This window comes from Moschus berezovskii, chromosome 20, assembly GCF_049115385.1.
Source record: "Moschus berezovskii isolate FMDL1 chromosome 20, NW_MosBer_1.0, whole genome shotgun sequence".
NCBI lineage: Eukaryota > Metazoa > Chordata > Mammalia > Artiodactyla > Moschidae > Moschus > Moschus berezovskii.
The window spans coordinates 34,509,973-34,516,060 of record NC_142479.1 but is presented as its reverse complement, the minus strand read 5'-3'; the positions used below and the strand labels follow the sequence as shown (position 1 = coordinate 34,516,060).

The following is a 6,088-nucleotide window of genomic DNA, read 5'->3' as shown; positions in this document are numbered from 1 at the left end:
GCAGGGCCACTCGGCGCCTTCCACTCACGCGGCGCAGGACGGGCGCGGAGCCGAGCAGGGACCCGCAGAACGCACACCCGCACTTTCCCGCGCGTGCCCGCACTTCCTGGGCTCCGTTCACACAGGACACACGCCAGTGGGCAAGGACACTTCCAGCGCACAGAAACGTGTGCAGAACTGGGCGGAAGCACCGACTGCTCACATCTGCAGGACACACGCACCCATAGAGAGTTGGTTGAAGCTACTGTGGCACTGTACCCCCCCAACCCCAATACACACACATCCCTGACAGCACTCGTGGAGGTGGTCAGGGGACTCAGGGCACCCCTGTCCGCAGCATGCCTAATAGAATATACAAACACGCCCCCAAAGTGATCAGGGGACCCAGGGCACCTCCCAGCCCCCAGCCTAGCGGGACATATAGCCTCACTCCTAGGAGTGCCAGACAGGATGCTCTCACACTAGCAAGACATCCACAGCTGTCCAAGGTCACCGATGGCACAGTCTGTTCACCCTTCCTCTCAGGTCACGCACAAGCACACTCCTTCGAACCAGGAGTCAGCCTCTCACTTGGTCAGTGAGTAGCTTGAAGGACAGGGTGTGTGAGGACCTTGACCACAAGAGGTGATTGGGAGAGGATGAGGGCGGGCAGGGGCCTGGGCATCCCCAGGGCATGATGAAGGATGCAGAGGTGGAGAGGCAGGGCGTGGCTGGCCACCAGGCCTCAGGCTTCCCACATGGTCAGAAAACCAAACAAACGCCCAGCCCTTGCTCTGTCCTGATTTCCTGAGAATTCGGTTCTGTTGGAAACAGCTACTGCTTATACAGGTGTGTCCCCAGAAAGCCCTGGCCATAGACAGAATCCTGTTTACTCTCTCTGGTTTCCACTGACATCAGAGATGCTTATTTTCTTGGCTGGGTCCCTTCCAGAAAGACTAAATGAGGGGTCTCAAGCCTGCGCCCCTGCCCCCACCATAACTCCTGTGGCCGTGTGGGGAGAAGAGAGAGGCAGCCTCACCGTCATCACTTCCAGCTGCATCATTCTGGCACATCATTAGCTCTCTCTGAACCTCAGTTTTCTCAGCTGTGAAATGGGATTAATTCCAACCGCTCGGCATTCTGGGAAGGCTGCATCTGGTGAAGAGCATGGCAGATAAGAGATGCTCACCAGGTATCGGCTTTCCTCTTCGCCCTTCCCTTGGGAGACCAGACTTGCTGCTGACTCACGTGATGGCGATCCATGAGTTATTTTGTGGCGAGTTCTGAACTAGATGGGGAAGGTCCCCAACCACCCTGGAAACCTATGGTATGCTCTGTCAAGAGCCTTCTCAGCTGTCACCTTACTGATTCCTTCTGTCACCCACCATACAGGCAGAGTACAATGTTCCCACTTTGCACGTGAGGAAATTTAAGCTCAGACACCATGACTTGCCTGGGTGATATCTGGCTGGTGGCAGAGCTGGGCTCAGCACCCAGGTGTCCTGACTTTTTTGAGACTTCCATGGCCCCCACCCCTGCCTCTCCCTTCTCACCCCTACAGAGAAGAGCTGGAAACAGAGGTAAAACCTGGCCCCCCGGAGCTCTTCCTGTGGCTTCTTGGATGGGGACTGCCCAAATTGAGAAGGAAGGGGAGGGAAAGAGAGAGGTGGCAGAGTATCTTAGGGGTTGCAGTGGTAATGAACCGGCCTGGGGGCTCCCTAAGGACAATCTGGGATCTTGGTGGGAGAGAAATTCAGCCCTCCAAGAATCAAAGGCAAAGGGAAGGACAGGAGAGCCCGGAAGCCTAACACAGTGAGTGGGTTTCTCATTTCCGGGAATGCTTAAGGGGATTAGTCCTTAAATAGACACAGAGTGACTTCTGTGCCAGAGGTGGCTGCATCACTAAGTGATTATGTAATGACACAGGGTATTAAAGTACAGACACGGAACCATCATTCTGCAGTTCATTCACTTGAGGAACACATGGGAAAGTTGAGTCTTCAGGAAGTCGAATGACTGGGAATAAGAACCTCGATATCCTGACCTCTGACCCTGTGCCCTTTTGATGGCCAGGGTCTACCCGTGTGTTCACTGGGAGTGGGGAGAGAGCGGCGCTGACTACTTCTTCCTGGCCTCTTGACTTTCTGTGGGTCTGGCTTTCTGGAAGATCAGTGCCTGGTTCTTGGCTCTGTGGGTGCTGGCTCTGGGCGGGGTTTGCAAGAAGCCCAGCCTGCAAAGCATCCAGTCAGCGAATGCCAGGATACCTGCAGGAGAAACACTGGCATATTTGGGGCTTACCTCTGGTAGGTGGCAGAGTCGAGCGCCACTCTGAAGTCTGAGTTCACCCAGCTGTGAGCCCAGCTGCCATGGGATAGGGCCCCCTGGAGGGATAAGAATTGGTGTTATCCAGGCAGGTGTCTAGTTTCTAGAAAGAGTCTGGGCAGGGGAGATAGGCAGATGGATTCAAAACAGTGCCTGAGACTTCCCTGGTGGTCCAGTGGTTAAGAATCCTCCTTCCAATGAAGGGGACGTGGGTTCCATCCCTTGTCTGGGAGGGTTCCACTAAGCCCGTGTGCCACAACTACTGAGGCCGCATTCCACAACGCGAGAAGCTGCGGCATGAGGAGACCACGCACCGCAAGGAATAGTCCCCGCTCGCTGCAACTAGAGAAAGCCCACGAAGACCCAGCGCAGCAAAAAATAAACAAAAGCCTCCTCCTAATTGTGTCTAATTTGGGGCAAGTTACGGGGAACAACCTTGTGAGAAATGAAGGTGGGGCTGCAGATAAAGCACTTAGCACGTAAGAGGCACCCAGAACACTGCCATCCTCTTGCCCCTGCCTTCCTGGCGCAAACCCTAGTCCGATGCCCTGTGCCTGCCTCAGTCTGTCTACCAGTGAAATGCAGTTGGCTGCCCTCTTTTCCAGTCTGCTGTCAGGACAGATGAGGACGTTGGGAAAGAACATTGAAACGTGCAGGCACCTGGCAAGGTTGGGGCGCCGGCTGGCATGTGTGGGGATCTTTAAACAGCTGGACGTGTCCAGACCCCATCAATCAGGTTGCCTTCCACTCCTCACGCAGGCGGGCAGCTGGACTTGTCCTTGGCAAAGTGAAGCGGGCAGAGTCACAGCCCTCAGGAATCCTGTACTCTCTTTTTTTTTGGCCACACTGTGTGGCATGCTAGATCTTAGTTCCCCGACTAGGGATCAAACCTGGGCCCCCTGCAGTGGAAGCATGGAGCCTTAAACACTGGACCACCAGGGAAGTCCATGGAACCGTGTACTCCTGATTCTCCACCACCTGCTTCTCCCAACAGGCTTCTGAGCTGCCCCCTCCCCTCTCTAACAGACTACAAAGGCCCCAGTCCAACTAGGTATAAGTGGGTTTCTCAAAGGATGGATGCAGGGTACCTGTATCCCTGGGATGCTTGTTAATAATATAGATTCCTGGCCTTTGCCTCACATCCATGGACTCAGATATGTGTGCAAAGACTCAGGGTGTGTTTGAATAAGCACCCCTGGGTTATTTTTATGCACAATTATTTGTATGAGAATCGCTGGGTTAAAAGGTGCAAATGGCTTAGTATTCTCACCTGTTTTGTGGTCCCTGCACTATTCAATGTGCCAGTCTTGGCGGGGAGGGTTGGAATTTTGTGAGCACTCTGACAACGTCCCAATGTTGTTGTTAGTTAGTCATTAAGTCGTGTCTGACTCTTCTGCAACTCCATGGACTGTAGCCCGCCAGGCTCCTCTGTCTGTGGTATTTCCCAGGTAAGCATACTGGAGTGGGTTGCCATTTCCTTCTCTAGAAGTCCCGATATCAGGCACTATGACTTCTTTCCTGGCTGAGAAAGAACAATTAAAGCCTTTCCTTCCAGTAGGTGAGAGGCATTTAGAGGCAATGACCTCTAGCCTGCACTTGGTGGGACGTCCTGGGTTGGTGTCTCTGCCTGGCGTCACTGTGCCCTGGGAGGAAGGGCCCTTCCTGCCCCTGGCCTCACTGTACCCCAGTCTCCCCCTTCCCTGATCACTAGAGGAGCTCAGGGCATGCTGTGATGATAGAAACTTGTCTGAATTGATAGGAAATTTTAACACAAAGGAGAAGCTGATGGAGCACTTCCAAGCACTTCCTGTTTGATGGAGAGGGGCCTTCCAGGGGCACTTATCCATTCACTTCTTTAGGAATCTGCACTTTAACAAATATTTATTGTACCCCTACCCTGTGACAAGCCCCAGGTTGCTTTCTGCAGTGGCCTGGATGGTGAAAGAGGCTCCACTTTTCTTTAGATTCCAGAGGACAGAGAGTGAATCAGGAAGGGACATGGGAGCTGTCCACTGTCCCTGGCCTCCTCCTCGGCCCCTCCTGGGGCCTCAACCTGGGAATCATGTGGACAGCCAGCACAGTAAGTTAATGGAAGCCGCTGCCATATAGCCGGTGGCTGCTGTGAGGCCAACTGGATGTATTAGGCAATATTAAAAATGCAGCTGTTTCTGATAATTTATTATTCATATTTCATAAACACATTATAGTCGTCACAGTACATTTACTAGCCCTGGGCCTGCCAGTGGGAAAAAGTTAACACTTACCTAATGATGTTATTTTGCAGATGTCAAATGCTCTTGGAGCTGTCATAATGGGCTAAATGGCTCAAAGAGATGCTTGTCTCCTCTCCCTCCTGGGACACCTGTTCAGTGGTTTGCAGACCACAGGTCTGTGAGCAGTCCCCCCCCACACACACTCCACCCGTTTCCTGAGCCTAGAGATGGAGGACCTGGCTTAAGGTCACCCCAGGCCGACCCAGGACTCACCCCCAGGGTCTGAGCGGAGGGACTATGGCTCTCTGCTCGGTTCCACGCAGGCTGCGGTCTGGGCTGCTGGACTCAGAAGAGGCCAAGGTGAGAGAAGCTCACCTGGTAGGAGGGGCTTAGCCCAGGATCAGCCTGGCTCTGCCCGGAGATCAGAAGTCAGGGAGGGATAATGCTGAATCCGTAGGGGAAGATCCAGAAATAACCTGCAGGAGGACGGGGGTGGGGTGGGGTGTAAACTATGACTCAGGTGACAGCAAGGATGAGGCAGTGCCACCGGCCCTGACCCTGTGAGGCCTGGGGACCTCTGGAGCCCAGGGGCTGGTTCGAGTGTCTTCTGGAGTGGGCTGAACATTTCAGTGATATGAATGGGCAGGAGCTGTAACTGACAATTGTGAAACTGAGAGCCAACAGCCACAAATGTTCCCTCAAATAGCTCTGAATTATGATGCGGTTTAGAAGATACTAACGATGCAAATGGTGGCTTCCAATTTTAACTCATTCTACTTTTTTAGATTTATAAAATATTTCAGTCATACAGAAAAGGCCTAGAGTATTTACATAGAGACCCACCGGCCTATAAACAAAAACCTTGCAGGTTTCTTGAAAAGCTAAACAGAGAATTACCATATGACCTAGCAATTCCACTCCTAGGTATGGGCCCAAAAGGACTGAAGGCAGAGTCTCCAATAGATACTCGCACACTGATGCTCACTGCAGCATCATTCACAGCTGCCGAAAGGGAGCCAACCCCCACGTCCGTCCACAGAACAGAGAAGGATTTGTAGCGTACCCATACAACGGGGTCTTAGTGAGTCACTCAGTCATGTCCGACTCTGCGACCCCATGAACTGTCCATGGAATTCTCTAGGCCAGAATACTTCTCCAGGGGACCTTCCCAACCCAGGGATCAAACCCAGGTCTCCACATTGCAGGCAGATTCTTTACCCGCTGAGCCACCAGGGAAGCCCAAGAACACTGGAGTGGGTAGCCTATCCCTTCTCCAGTGGATCTTCCCAACTCAGGAATCACACTGGGGTCTCCTGCATTGCAGGTGGATTCTTTACCAACTGAGCTATCAGGGAAGCCCTCAATGGGATCTTATTCAGCCCTCAAAAGGAGCGAGTTCTGATCTATGCTACAGCCTGGATGAACTTGGAAAACGTGTTAAGTGAAATAAGACAGATACAAACATTGTAAGACTTTCCTTATAGGAAATGTGCAGAATAGGCAAATTTATAGAGACAGAAAGTAGGTTAGAGGTCACCAGGGTCTGGGGTGAGGGGAAAGGGGAGCTTAAGGGG

The 6,088-nt window shown here is 52.6% G+C and overlaps 1 long non-coding RNA gene across 1 annotated transcript; it reads right to left on the bottom strand.

The window, feature by feature from the left end:
• Nucleotides 1-925: 925 nt before the first annotated feature.
• Nucleotides 926-3,791, bottom strand: LOC148774680 (uncharacterized). The gene is made up of 3 exons (XR_016035485.1): nt 3,572-3,791; nt 2,278-2,360; nt 926-1,134 (listed from the first exon to the last, which is right to left on the bottom strand). It is a non-coding gene; the product is annotated as an uncharacterized LOC148774680 (long non-coding RNA).
• Between the last annotated feature and the right edge of the window lie 2,297 nt (nt 3,792-6,088).